The following is a 15,204-nucleotide window of genomic DNA, read 5'->3' on the forward strand; positions in this document are numbered from 1 at the left end:
GTGGGGGTGACTGGCACAGAGCACCCTGGCATGAAGAACAGCCCCACTTACAAGACAAGGGTAGCTACAGCTGCAGGATGCAAGACACAAGAACAAGGTGTACACCTCACCACACTGCAGGAGTCAGTTCCACGCTGGACACAATAGCCTCCAGCTATACTTACAGATTCCTTTCCATGTTTGGTCCCTGCCTGTCATCCACAGCACTTACAGATGGAGGAACAGCATGCACCTCGTTATTTGGATTTATCGTTCTATTTGCAGCACTTAGAGCAAAGCAAAAGGGTTTAATAACCCTTTCCCCACCAAGTAAGGGCTGGGGAAATCAGTGGGAAGCACGGCCCTACTGGTTGCCTCCCCTGGCGGCTGGGGCTTGTTTGATCTGCTGTCTGCCTGATATTGCTTTGTGTTCTGAGAGGCGTTCGCTGCACTCACTTGATGACTGTGTGTACAGCAGGCATCGGATCAGACTTTTAACCTGGGGGAGAGAAGCAAAGCAGAATTCTGGTGAGTTCAATTACCTTCTGCTGCATCCAATCATCCAGCATAACACAGCTCGGCAATAACATTCATGTTGCCATTAATAGAAAACACTTTGCATTGTACTCCAGAGGTGTTTTTTTTTTTTATATTTTATTCCTTTTGGTATGGAAGCGATCCATTCTATTGGAGCTGCCTGAACAAAGCCTAGGGGCTCAGACACCACCAGCAGCATCTCTCTAAATATCTCTGTCTTACTGTGTAATCTCTACATTTACTTGAAGGAAATGTGCCAACTGCTGAATCTATAGTGCTCTGTGTGTATATAACACACACTTAGCTGAGTGGCCCTGTGGGGTGACATGAGTTATTTGCTGATTTACCTCAACTAAGTCATGATAATACTTCAAGAGAATTGTTTTGGCTCCAACAAAATGTGTCAAAGCATTTTAACATACAATGCTATTTGAGCCTGACTCCCTCTGATCATAAAGGCAAGAAATAAATGTGACTATGTACCATGCTGGTAAAAGCCTGTAAATTTTATTAAACACTTCTGGACAGGGAGTTCTACTGTGCTCAGAGATGTCTGAAGTCTTCTGAATAGAAAAAATGACATCTCATCTTGGAAAGCTGGCAGGCTGAAGGGCTGAGTGGGACTCATGGAAGCAAGAGACGGGTGGATGCAGCACCTCTGATGTCACTTATTTTCCATCCTTGGTCCCTACAACATTCAAGGCATATTTAACCCGCCTGGCTAAAACCAACACCCCTTGAGCCATTTTATTAAGTTTCTGTATTTGTTAATGATTGCTTGCAGAGCTTAAGGCTGTGTACTGTGTTAAAATTAGCAACCATGCCTCACGTTGGAAAAAGTCATTCTGTTTTCTCAACAGAGGTAAATCACTTGCAAACCAAGAAGGGATGCTGCAGTCAGCCCTTAATTGAATTTTGTGGCATTCTGAATGATAATGCATGAGTCTCCTCTCCAAACCAGGAATGAGGAAGTATTGCACAGAAGGACAAACAGGATAAAAATGAAAATTAATGCTCCTGGAAAACAAATCAAATATTACTGCAAATCTGCTTACTGGCATTTCTGCTCATAGACTGGTAAGATAAAAGTCCGTTACTGAGCCCAGAGCAATCAAAGATGATCATCCCTAATTCCTTGCCTTTTTACTGCTGGTAAAAGACCACGAAGTTGAACAGAGCATCAAAACATTACTTTAAGGAATGTGGTAAAAACACTGAGCTTATTAACCCTCGTATAAAGAAGTAGGGTAGGAGTTGGATTATGGAGGATAAGGCTCATGTTTACACACATTTATCGCATGTAATTAGACATCAGGAGAGAGGGGTGTAAACCATGAGTACAAGAGAAGAGAAATTGATTTATTCTCTGAAATTGCCTGCCTGTAGCATTGAGATCTAAAAGTAGGTACTATCAAGTAATAATTTGCAATGTCATTTACAATGTTCAGGAATGAAAGCAGCAATTACCAGACCTTTTTATATGTCAAAGGTTGCTAAACAAGGTTGGCTCAGCATTTTCACAGCAAAACGTGTTCAGGTCTTTCAAATTCAGACCTCTGTCTTAATTGGACATCAGAGGAGTCCATCATAAAATAAGTGGAACCAGCAGAGGCAATATAGTTTACTTTTTTTTTAATTTTTTTCTTTCTTTCTTTCTTTTTTTAAGTGGGAAGAGAAACAAATAAAAATCTTTCATTTTAGAAAATCTCTGATGCAGATCTTCTCTGCTACCCACTTTGAGGCTCAGTTTTGTCCCAGGTGACCCAAGGAAGTATTTTCTTAAATCTCACTCTCTTGCCACACCAACTGGATTTGAGCTAACAAGGCAACATTTGGAACGCTGAAGGTTGTAGTCTCTTGTAGCAATGAATTTACCTGGCTTTAGCAGACTTAACAGCTACCTTTTCTTTTGGCTAAAAAAAACCACAAAACATCAGACACCAGAACTACAATTGATACTGTAAGAATTACAATGAGAAAACAATTTAATCTCTGTAATTGAATTAAAACAAGAAGTTTGGGCCCAATAAATTAAATTGTAAAATTGTTGGAGCATAGCAGGTCATCCCCCACTAAGAGGTTAATCCCTGAAATATAAGAAAATAGAGTTCCTGAGACTTTTTGCTTTTCCTATCAGGAGTATTTTTACACAGATCTGATACTTTGGGAATCCATGGGAATGCAGAGATGGCTGTTTCCTTTCCGGATGCCAAAGACAATTTCTGTGGGTTGTTATTTTTATTATTATTTTTAATCATTTCCTATTCTTCAAATGTATCCAGTGCTATCATGTCTGAGACCACATTCCATAACCTGCTTTACCTGTGAATGCTTGGCACATCTGTAAAAGTGAAAATGATGTCAAAGTACATGCTTCTCTTGGGTAGGGATTGAAGCCAAGTTAGGTAGGTAGCATTGGTACTACTGCCATTTCATCATTAAGAAGACTTGTCCTGATTGGGGTTTAGGGCTTTCCTGGTGTGTGTGAACCATGTATGCAGACTCTTGTTAATAAAACACACTGACGAGAAATCTGGAAACTCAACACAAGGGTAACTCTTAGCTCAATCAGTTGCTGAATAAACTCGATGGAGACACATTCCTGTACTCCTCACTGTTTATAGTGATAATACTTTTCTTCAGTGAGCGTATTTAAAAACCAGAATGTGAACTAAATTGAGTAACCTTGGAAGTGCTGAGACTGGTGACAGCCTTTAGCTCTAAGACATGACTCCATCTGTGTAAAGAGGCTCTGTGGGGCTGCAGGAATCCAGACCTTGCAGTCTCAGCTGAACAAGTGGGGAAGTCTCTTCCCTTAACACTTCTGAATGATTCCCATTATTCTGTTGCAAGGATGAAGGAATTGGTTTGGAGGCTTAACGGTCTGAGCTTCTAATCATGGCTCTTGACATTCAGAAAGTTCAGAGCACTCATCCTCTCCCATTACAGATAATTCTGTACAACTCTGAGCTACAGAGGAAAGCAGCGTCAAAGAAAGCATTTCTGAATCTCCAAGGGCTCACAGGAAATCCTCTCATAGGTTCCTGTTTGATGAGCATTTCTCTCCCCTTTATCTACATGGATTACTGCTGAATTTCACCATTCCAAGATTATCAAGCCACAGTTTGACTCTAAGAAAGGCAATGGCCTCTTCCTCATTACTGGATGTATGGAAATTCTGTAGGAGCAGTAATGATTGGGAAAAAGGCCTTTCTTATGTATGGTCCAATGTGCCCAGAGGATTGGCTTCATCAGTACATTTTACTTGAGAGCTTTTGAAACTGGGACCTGAATCCAAAAGTGAGTGATTGGGTGTATCCCCAGTATCCCTACTTCCTGCCTAGATTTGCACATATTTAATATCAGGGCAAACCAAGCATTCCATATTCCCAGATTTGGCGTACAACCACTTTGTGCCATCTTGATTCTTCTCTAAATGGCTTTATATGCATAAGTATTAAGAAGATGAACTCACCCTGTAAGGTTCTGCCTCACGCAGCCCACGTCAGTGTTCAGCAGCTCAGAAAGATACTTCTCACACTGCTTTTCTTAAGACTTCATCTCATTTCTTGCCACTGCAAAAAGAGCAAGTCTGTTAGGTTGCCTTCTGTGCAAACAGAGCCATCTCAGCCTGGGTGAGGACCAGGGCTACACTTCTCTGAATAGCACGTGAGGATTTCCAGGTCTGGCACTGACTTCTGTGTCTGAAGACTCCAGAAAACAGTCAGGAATGGTCTGTAACAGTGTGAGTGTACGATTCAGGACATGTTGGTGCCTATTTGGTATAATTTTTTTTCCCTCCATCCTCAGCTGGTTCTCTCAGGCATGAGAAAATTTGGCACAAACACTACAGGATGAGAACGTTCATGTCTTCAACTTTATGATAGAGACGTTTGATTTCCCTACAGAATTCTAGAGTTCTCCCACTTAAAATCAAGCAAACGAGCTACCAAGATTTGACTCCACTTACAGATGTTTGATTCTCTTGTAAATGGGGAAAAAAATCACTTTTGCCCATCAGCAGAACAACGCCTCTCATTAGCGAGTTGTCTGGAAAACAAAATGACCTTTTTAAATTCATACGTACCTATCTCTCTAGAACTAATTATCCATTCTGTTGGTAGTTTATTTAAACATAAACACACACATTAAAAAAAAGAAGAAAAAAAAAGTGCAGTAAGAGTATTTTCAGAATCTAAATGTTTGCTTTCTGCTTCTTCGATCACCCACCCATCACAAGGGTGAGAGCTGCCAACTGGCAGCTGAAAGCAACAGTTTGCCTTCGATTAGTCATATTTAATTTTCCTTTTTTGGGAGGCCTATGAAATAGTGCCACGGGTACAAATGTGTAACAACAGAGGGCAAACCAGGTCGCTTGAAAGCCAACTCCTGGGGCACGTCTGGCTTGTGAATGAGTTCATGACTTTTGTTTGGAGCTCCCATCCTCCCACTGAGATTCTATTTCCTGCCTCACACAGATTGCTTCACGCAGCCAACAACTGCCTCCAGGCAACCAGGATATAACACAGTGCCCTGAGCAGCACAACACTTAACCTCAGGGATATTGCACAGGGAGGAGGGGTGGGCAGCATGCTTACTGACACCGACACCAAGGAGCACTTTGGTAGCAGCGTATTTTCTGTGTTCTGCTCCATAGGAAAGGGCTGTGGGAAATGTTTTATCTCCCTCATGGTCTCAGGAATGCATTTTGCAGCTATTTGTGTTAAACACTCAGTTTGGGGCTTTTCCAAGGATGCCCAGTGATAGCAAGGATCATGGTCAGTGGTTTATGGACACTGAAGTATAAGGTTTCTCATTGAGCTGAAAGGCAATTTATTACATCAGCATTTACGTTGCAGCTGCCTGTGAGGCCCAGGAGGAGTGGAGAACTGTCCAATGTTAAAATAATTATGCTGACATGTGCTAATCGTGTTTGGGGAATTGGGGTTTGGGGGATTGAATGTGGTTGAGCACAAATGTCATTTAGAACTGGGCCTGCTGAGCCCTGATGTCACGACTGACTTCATGAAGTCTGGAAAGCTCACCTGGAGGGATTCCCAGTGAAAGGAGCTGGGGATGACTGAGTTCCCCAGCTTATTTTTCAAGGTAGCAAATTCCAAGGAGCTCTGCTATAAAAACAATATAGGTAAGGGAGAGCATAGCACTTCCTCCAACACCATGCCCCAGACTAGCAAGAACCCTAAGCTTTAGAGCTCTGGTGGAATTCTCCCAGCACTCAGAATTTCTATGGCTAAAACCACCATGCCTAAAGGGACCCAAAAGGAGAAAAACAAACTTGAGTATCCTCACATGCCTACTTTAGGTCTTGTTTCTGTGTCACAGCAGCAGCTTGAATTAGGAGTCGGGTTAAACCACCATGAGGCTTTATACTATGCTGTACTGCTGTGTCATTGTGCCTTTTTTTACATCCAGAATAATACAGAACTACAGCAGATCAACCAATCTGTAATAGTACACAGTTGGAAAGGTTCCTTGGATTTCCAGCACTAGAATCTGAAAGGTCAGAGTTGCTCCGCATTATTAACATTGAATCTGTGAACCACGTATTTTGTCTACTAATAAAGAAACTAAAGATGGAATTATTGCAGCCTCCTAAAGAACCATTGCACAAGAAGAGAACAAACCTGTCCTCGCAGCACCCACTCCCATTACCCATAACAGCAGGGCTGTTACATCCTGAAGCACTGCTTCGGAACCTCCTCCAGCACTTGGTTGCCCCAAGCCAGCTCTTTTTAATAGCATCACTCTAGATGTAGCAGCTCCTGTGTGAGAAACAGAATGAATTTTAACTCTACGTTCCAGGTTTTCTCTCAGCCCCATCTTTTGGCAGATACACACAGCTTTTTGGTCTTGGTTCACACATATTGCTGGATACTTGGGTAGTTTCTCCAAGGAAAGCTTAAGAAAGCTCTAGAACAACTGCAATAGTCTTATTCATTGCAAAGTCCCCAAAGGATGTCAGACTTGAACTGAAGTCCTGCCTGGAGAGGAAATGAAACAGAGGAAGGGGTTGGAGAGCATCAGAGGTTTTTTAGTTTGTGGTTGAGGCAGCGGAATCATTTGCTGTAATGCCACATGAACATTGCTCTCTCCAGGGACAACTCTGTGAATTTGCTGAGTGACAAAAGGAAAAGATAAGTTTATTACTTCCTCCTCACACTTTCTAGTCTCGAATCAGCACGGCACTGTTAAGTTCTACTTTTATTTCTACCTCTCCTTGGCTTTTCAAGTTATCCCAGTGCAGAAGTGAGGAGCACTGACAGCGAGCTCATGCACATATCTTGCTTCAGGACTTCAATCAGTATTGTGGTTGCAAGGCCAGGTAGCTTTGTTAAGTATTTAATTCAGCAATGACCTCCTGCCTCTTACCAGAAAGAAACCACCGAGAGCAGAACATCTACTATGCCCCAACAGACAGCTAAACATCACTGCTGCAGCACGTGGGTGAACAAACAGCTGCTGTTGCACTAATCTTCCCCATTGGAAACATAGCATAAATAGTTTTCAGAGCTTGCTCTGCAGACATGGTCCTCTCATGGAGAACAGGCATGGGAAACGTACAGTGGTAGCAAACTTTCCATCAGCATAATGCCACACGTTGTGATTTGTAGAACCAAGTAGCGTGCAAAAAGAAATACACTTTAAAAAAAATTACGTAGCACTCACATTCCTTCCATACAATCTAATATTTCTATCATGCCGTGCATGCTGCTAATTCAAAAGGCTGATATGGTCACAGACAGCCCAGCTTCCAGGATTTACCATTCAAACATACTTGAACTGGCACGAAAAATGCAATAAAATAATTCTTTCAGACAAGTTTAGAGAGAGGTATTCCCAAAAGACAGAATTCTGGCTTCCAGTCACATAAAGCTTATACTTTGTCAATAACACAGTGAAGGAAGGCATGAATGAATTTTATTTCATTGGACAAGTGACTTGGAATACAGATAAGGCAGGGTGAGCATATAAACCTTTAAATAAATGTTTTAGCACTGTCTGGAAGGGAGGGATGCCATTGATTCCAATCTTTTTTGACAGAAAATCAGTTCCTCTAAAGCTCTTGGGGCAACAAACACTAACTAAAAGCGTCTGTTGCTAATAAAACCTTTAAGTACAACAAAATAAAACATTGTCATTTGCAACGAATAGGCTATAATTAATGCAAATTAATATTCTGTAGTTTAATTGAAATATTAAACCATGAGACGAGGTCTGCTTTCGTAGGACTTGAAGAGCTGTGTAACTTTGAAGGACTCAAGAAAAAAAAAAAAAACAGCAGAGAAATAGTTGACAAAGGCCCAGACAAAACAAAAATGCAACCATCACTGTTAGGAGCACAAAAGATGCTAGCAGGTTTTATTCTAATGAGCCTATTTATTCTTACCTTTTATTGCTATAAACAGTTAGAAAAAAGCACTGAGCCATTATGCCCAACAACATTCTTTTTTTTTTTCCTTCTGCTTTGTGGGTGTTACTTTATGCAAGGAAAATCTTGACCTTTTCTTCCCTCTCTGCCTAACGTGGGACTTGTGTTCTTGTGTGCACTGATACTGCAATCTGCAGCAGGAAAACTTGCTGTTATCATTCACGTTCTGCTTTGCAAACACATTCCACTTCAGACTGAAGGAGTGCATGCAGCGTTTTAGGAGAGCCGTGTTTGGAACTTCTGTAGGAGAAATCCACAGAAACTGCCCATTTGTTTTAATGTTACAAATGTAACTCAAACCAGAACACCAAGTTGGAGTTTTATTTGCAAAACCACAGGTTGTTATAAATCCAGAAATCAAATGCAACATTATTATCACAGGGGCCCTAGGGATGAATGATCCTGGTAAAAAATAAAAAAATAAAAAAAATGGATTGTACCCAGTCCCAACCCACATCCAAATAAAATGGGACTGCATTCGTACTGCCTATCTCATCCTAACATGTTTGCTGTGTGCTGCTGCAGTTTCCTTTGCCAGCAGAAAACAGCAGACTCAGAATAAGTGCTAAAAGCAAACTGTAACACTCAGTAATGTGTTCTAATCAAGGTGCCTATGTCAGGGAGGTTCAAGTTGGATATCAGGAAACAGTTCTCTGAAAGAGCAGTCAGGCACTGGAATGGGCTGCCCTGGGAGCTGGTGGAGCCTCCGTCCATGGAGGTGTTCAAGAAACATTTAGATATTATACTTTGGGACATGGTTTAGTAGGGAAATTCTGGTGGTAGGTAGATGGTTGGAGTGGGAAATCCTGGAGGTCTTTTCCAACCCTGGTGATTCTACGATTCTATGTCCAGATATATTCAATATAGCAAAGGTACAGCCAAATAATCACCTGTGTGTATTGGGTGTTTCAGGTGTCCAGCTAGACCAGCAAAGGGATGAAACAGTCTGCTAACTTTAAATTAATAACTCAAAAGTAATAGCGCTGCTGGTTGTCAGCATGTTACAGCAAGCAAAAGTAGCTGACTGCTGCAATTCCAGTAGCTTTGCACTCTCTGAGAGTGAAATGGTTAAAAATGAATCAGCATTTGGAGTATACAAGGAGCTGAAGCATCTGATCCTTGCTTTGTGTCTTGTCTCACATCACTCTCACAGTCAGCATTCCTGACCCACAGAAGCAGAAAGGCAGCTTTGCACTATTTATGCTGTTTCTCTAAGATGTTAGAGCTCTATCCCTAATTTATTGATTCATACTTGGCCATTCATTTAGTTTTGTACCTTTCTGTAACTGAATCTCTTCCCAATTAGAAAACATTCGCTTTTACAGAGGGCTGAATTCCTCTGCAATCTCTGAAATTACCATATCAAAGGCATAACAATGTTTTTAGTATTGAATGTTCTTCTTGCAGTGCTTTCCATAAGAGAAGCAAAAACTATGGAATGGGAAAGTGGAAAACAAATGCATAGAGACAGAATGTAAATACACTCAATCTTTTAAAATCAATTTGTTGTCTCTTTGGCTACAAAACTTCTCGTCCAGACAAACCTGCAGGCTTTTATACCGACCATCTCTCCATCAGCAGCAGTGAAGACCTCTAAGGTAAGATCTCCTGAAGTAAGGCTGTGTTTGCAGACTGGTTTCAGTGGCTACGTTAATGCTGTTAGCCTAAAATATTCAGTAACACTTGTTGGATTGAATTTGCCTTAAGGCACTTCTTACCAAATAGGCTCAACATCAGATGAGGTTCATTATAATAGCCAACATTTTTAAAATGTAAAAAAAATATCACACAATTTCAGGCACATGTGTCTGCAATTGTTATCACTCACAGTAGGCATTCAGATAAAAGTTTCCATGACCCTCTGCCCAATGCAGACAGAATTTCTGGATCCAACTTATGCCTTCCACCTAAAACATCCTCTATTTAGAGCTAACTATCCAACCCTCAGACTTGAGTACAAATGGACTTTGGTGCCATATGAACAACAATCACATGTGATTGAAATAGGAAGTCGTATTGCTCTTTTCCTATTCCTAGGGTGAGAGAGGCAATAGAATCTGCTGGCTCTCCCCTTCCAAAACCAAACTCCAGCGCTCAGCACAGCTATTTCTTAAGGGACTGGTCTGCAGTTCAGCAGAAGAAAGCATTCAGAAAGTACATGGGAACAAACAGCAAGTATTACACAACGAACAACCATTTACCCCATGAGAAGTCTACACAGTAATCTGCATTGCTGAGGCCAAAATAATGGCATAAAACCTCCAGGATGTCAGACAACAGAACCCTGTGAAAATACACCCTAGAACACAATGGAGGAGGGGGAATACAACCCTCTGCAACCTCCTCTTCAAATTACTTGCTTCTGGCAATGGGCACCACACATATATATATGCTTTGTATAAACTTCTGCTTTTAAGTGACACCAAGAAGTGCATGTTTACATTCTGCACTGAGTGGTACTGGCTGGTAAATCTATGTAAGAAGTGTTCCTGTGTGCTCAGGAAGCATTTTTAAACAATGTTAACGTTCCATCAACGTGAGCAGAACTTCCTGGCTTGTGGCAGAGCACTTCACATCTGAAAGTTTTGAGTTTCCAGAAAGCTTCTTCCTTCTTCTCTGCTTATATGGAAACCATCATAAATTCTTTTTGATTTCAAAGAGAAAGGTGTAGGATTGCTCCCCCTGTCTCCCCTAAACTTTGGTAATTGATTTCCAATCACCTCTAATGATTACAGATGTCACTAGTGGAGGTCTCCTGTGTTGGGTATGCCCACACTGTCTGGGCAGCTGACCTTAAAAGCACTTCTGTGCTTTCTGGAGGGCTGCTTGGGATCACCCACAAGCAGCATGGAAATGAATTCACATGCCTGAAAACTGCCTTACAGCAAAGCAAGGAGATGAACACGGGGCTTTGCCCTCCATTCTTCCACTGAAGGCATCTTCCTTAACTTGCTGGACCAACGTTTTCACTTCATATCCCTGCAGTGATCCCTCTTACTGCCTGCCCTCCTCCCTTACCAGCAGGGAAGCTTGGGAAAACGATTTTTCCTGATACAGTGTTGAAAGTATTAAAGGAATGCAAATCCATCACTTGTGCATACACAGAGGAGGAATCTGGTTTTGATCAGCTGGGGCTCTGCTCAGAATGCTGTCTAGAGACATCTCTGCCAGCTCCATAAGACAACTAAAGCTCACAGCAAGGGATTTTTTTTGTTTGTGTGATTTACTAGCTGTACCCAATGGTAAGGAGAAGCACCATTAGGATTTCAACATATGCAACTGCGTGTGCCCTCCCAACAACTAATCCAAATTGTTAAATTTCTTGTCAGCAGCAGGCACGGATTGATGTGGAAGACCCTGACTTTCCACACCTGTGAGCCTTTTACCAGCTACGCTTTCAGCTGCAGCAGCTTCCAGAAGTAAGCCATCAATCTTGAATGTGTTGTTTCACAAACATAACCAGGTGATTGTAAAGCTGTGTTTTTTCCCATAGCGAAAATACCAGGTTACTGCCAACTCTGGCTAGCTGTCATTCCCATCTGCCTTCCTGAAGCCAGTGGGAAGCACAGCTGATGTCTGCCATGGAATCGCTTCCAGCTGGGAACTGTGCTGGATCCTGGGCCCAGCAGTGCTGGGAGGATGTGCCAGAACATCAGCCTATAACACTGAGATACCAGGCAGCTCTGGGTTATTCGCAGTGACTGATAAGGCGAAGGCTCTTCCCATTCCTGCTCTTTAAAGGCAGATGGACCTGTTTACTGCTGTTGTGAATGGCTGGATAAGAGCTTGTTTTGAATTGGAGGTAAAGAAGCAAAACCAATTTCTGTTCCCGGTGCTTACCCATTGCAACTCCTGAGTTCATTTTCCTGTTTTCCCAAAATATAAAACAAAGGTTCTCTCAATAATTTCAGCTCTTCATAGGCAGTTGTTGCTTCAAACATATCCTCAATTCAAAATGTTGGTATTGATAAGCAAAACAGAGTACAAAACATACAGAACTGCAGTATAGGTCAAATACAACATTAACCAAAGTATTCTCACACAGCTTCCTTGGCTTTTCTTTCACCCAAGAAATGGAGATGATTCACCAGAATCAAAGCAATGAATACCTTATGGAGGATGTGTGTTAGGAAATAGATAAACCACACTAACTGGTTAACGCACTGAGACCTTGTTTACTTCTAGTCTGAACTCCAGCATCTCCCCAAGGACTAAATGAACATAAAAACTGACTTTGTAGCACTCATTCCGAGGTCATAATGACAGAAGGAGTGTGTGAGTTGGAATTTCCCATTACCAATACAGACAGAGAAAAGTAACTATTCATTAAGAATTAGTATTTCCAGTGCTCTGGAAGCATTTCTTTTCCGCTTTGGTTTGCCTTCTCGTGAATAAGCCTTACATATTGCTGAAGGAGAGGCTCTGATTTATGTCAAATACAAGTTTATCCATAGCAAGGGCTGTATGTCAAAGCCGTTTTAACAATAAAACAATATTGACAAAAGCAGGCTGCTCTGGGAGTTGGGACTGCCCAGGTCTGGCCAGTTGAGCTGACTATTTGAAAAGGCTGCCTGCCTTCTCCCTCACCCCACTGATAACATCAGCTAACAAATACAATGAGATCTTGGTTTCAAAGCCATAATCACTGGCTGGTGCTAAAATATTTTGTTTCTTTTAAGTACTGGTCTTAAAGACCAGGATATTAGCTACTTTCATTTACAAGGAAGCTTGAAAGGATGCCAGCACAATATCTGACCGGGCTTTCAGGATGCAACTGCATCTGCATCCTTGCTCTGGCCATGGACAGGATGTAGTGTGATTGAAATTAAAACCTCAGAACACAGAACCCATATCCATCACCACAGGAACAAAAAGCCAGCAAGTCGATGGTTCTTTTTGTAAGAAATCATCCTTTTGTTTACCGTATCTGTTAAATTATTTAGGAAACCTCTGTATAATTTATTTCTTTCAACAAGATACCTCCATGTCTTGACATCGTTATCTTTCTCAAATCAACCTGTTCTCAAAGCTAAAATGTGAGCACAAGTAGCTTTAAGTGGGAGAATGAGGATTTACTGTAACTTTATTAAAGAAAGCTTTTGATAGCATTGAAAAGTTAATTGCGTAGCAGCAGCAATCTCTCAGCTGCTCCTCTTCCAAAGGAGCATTTCCAGATCCTGAACACTATTAGTGTACATTACTTTTTAAAATCTGGAACTCTCAGGACCTCAGAGTCCTTTGTGATGGACAACAGAGTGAAGAAACTTCCCCAATAGCTGGCATTAATGTTCAAGCATTGGATCACGCTGCTCACTGATCCTGTCCCACTCCCCAACTCAGTTGAATGCAGTTTCTCTCCTTCCCTGATTTCATCACAGAGAACCACACATTGAGTTGAATGCATTCCACATTACCTCCTGCTAAAGATGGCAATGCATTCTGCATGGTGAGACTGGTTCAACCCAGGGCCAACAAGCAGAGCAGTTTCCAACTCAGCCTCAGCTTACCTAGGATGAAAACAAATCCCCACTGAACTACAGGGCAGCAGCAACAGTCACAAGGAACTACAGCCACAGATCAGTGAAGTTGCACACACTGACTCCAAAAAAGTTAATTAAGCCATGCAGCAATTTACAGTTAAATACACACAATTTTAAAGCTGTGCTTTCTTTGTCGGAGAACTTTAAACCTCCCATTCTCATTGGTTACTGATATTTGCTCATTACATGCAAAGCTTGGACAAATTATGGAATAACAGAATGGACTCATTCAAGAGAACGGTTTTGAGCCCTAAATTTGCACCTCTCTCTTCTCAAGCTGCCACCAAAACTTCCTTGCTCTGAACTGCAGCTTCCCCTCTGCTGTGAGCACAGCTAAAGGAAGGAAGGGAAGGCAGCAGCCTTCTCTGGTGATGGGTTGCTCCAGCCAGCCATTGAAAATCCTGTAAGGCACAGGTTACACAGCATCCCTCTCCCACTCGCTGGCACTCTCAGACCTCTCATTTATGAAGTTAATTTAGTGAGGTTAAACGATGCAGTGCATTCGACTGCATTTTCTCACCTCCAGTTCCAGCCCTGTCAGGCGTTCCAGGTAAGAAAAGAAACACTTTGCCACCTTGTTTTCATACCCGCTACAAAAGAGATTGCATTACCCTCCCTCCCCCCTCCAAACCCCAATTACTGGGCTGTGGAAAGAACTCCAATTAAGCGGTTAGCCATAATAGCATGGCAGCCCTTTAGGAAACTGCTTATCTAAATAGAGATGTACAGAAGGCAGTTTTCTCTCTAATAGTGATGCATTTTCAATTTATGCAATACAAAGTGCATTGGTCTGCAGTGTCCCTGGCTACTGATGATTAATAGCCCATACACTGCAAGGGTCTACAAAGAAAAGTGCCAAGGGAAGCAGATGCAGCGGGTTTTATATTATCATGACTGCAACAAACTCATTCAGTGGTGTCAGCTCTGACTGCAGGATTCTGATTATGAAATATGATGCGTGTTGAATTTAATGGCTTTCTCTGCCCTTCTGGTGAGTTCACTGCTTTCCAATGTCATTTTGTGTTCTCATCTGAGTGGTAATAAAAGGAATATCATTGACTGTGCTAGCTCTGTAACCACTGTGTGTTTTACAATAAATTGTGTTTCAGGACCTTTCTACCCAGGAGAGTGTGCAGGGCCAGAAAGTAATATTCCCCAGTTTTCCAATATGAATATGTTCTGTGAGAGGACAGGAAATTATGCAGGGCTGCCCTTCTCTTGAGGCGCTCCTTGTGTGAGCAGGACATCTCTTTTTCAATTGGTTACAGAGTAAACAGGTCGGTTTGGATTGCAAATAATAACAATTAAAAACAAAGGACTATCAAAATAAACAGCTGCTGCTACAGAGCACAAATTATGATATCTAGCTGGTGGTTCAAATAAAGCTGCAGTACAAACCCTGGGCACACATGGTGATAGTCATGTAACCACGTGAAGTCACTGGGGATTCTGCCAGTCTCAGCATTAAGGAGTGCATGCAGACAGGACATCGCTGCATTCCAACCAGCACTGCCCCAGGAGGAACTGTGCTGTTCTGTGCTGAACAGGCAGGAGCTCAGATCAAACCAAGACATCCTGCATTACCTGAAAGAATTCCAGAGTGCTCGCCCTGGTTGTTCACATGCATCTGCTGGCACCTCAGGGGCTCAGTCACTCACACTGCTGGGAGAAGCAATGCACTCAATAAATAGAATGGAT

General features: G+C 41.9%; 2 long non-coding RNA genes across 3 annotated transcripts; one reads left to right on the forward strand and one right to left on the reverse strand.

Annotated features, from left to right (window-relative positions):
- The first annotated feature begins 371 nt into the window (after positions 1–371).
- Positions 372–15,154, forward strand: LOC104913868. Its single transcript, XR_795683.3, has 4 exons — positions 372–507; positions 9,374–9,564; positions 11,299–11,385; positions 11,460–15,154. It is a non-coding gene; the product is annotated as an uncharacterized LOC104913868 (long non-coding RNA).
- On the reverse strand, positions 394–6,918 carry LOC104913869. Of its 2 annotated transcripts, none has more exons than XR_002120941.2 (3): positions 5,562–6,918; positions 3,992–4,091; positions 394–478 (listed from the first exon to the last, which is right to left on the reverse strand). It is a non-coding gene; the product is annotated as an uncharacterized LOC104913869 (long non-coding RNA). The 2 variants fall into 2 exon arrangements; XR_004161783.1 differs by lacking the exon at positions 5,562–6,918 and adding an exon at positions 4,487–5,544.
- Positions 15,155–15,204: the final 50 nt, after the last annotated feature.

The sequence above is a fragment of the Meleagris gallopavo genome, chromosome 21 (assembly GCF_000146605.3).
Source record: "Meleagris gallopavo isolate NT-WF06-2002-E0010 breed Aviagen turkey brand Nicholas breeding stock chromosome 21, Turkey_5.1, whole genome shotgun sequence".
Taxonomy (NCBI): domain Eukaryota; kingdom Metazoa; phylum Chordata; class Aves; order Galliformes; family Phasianidae; genus Meleagris; species Meleagris gallopavo.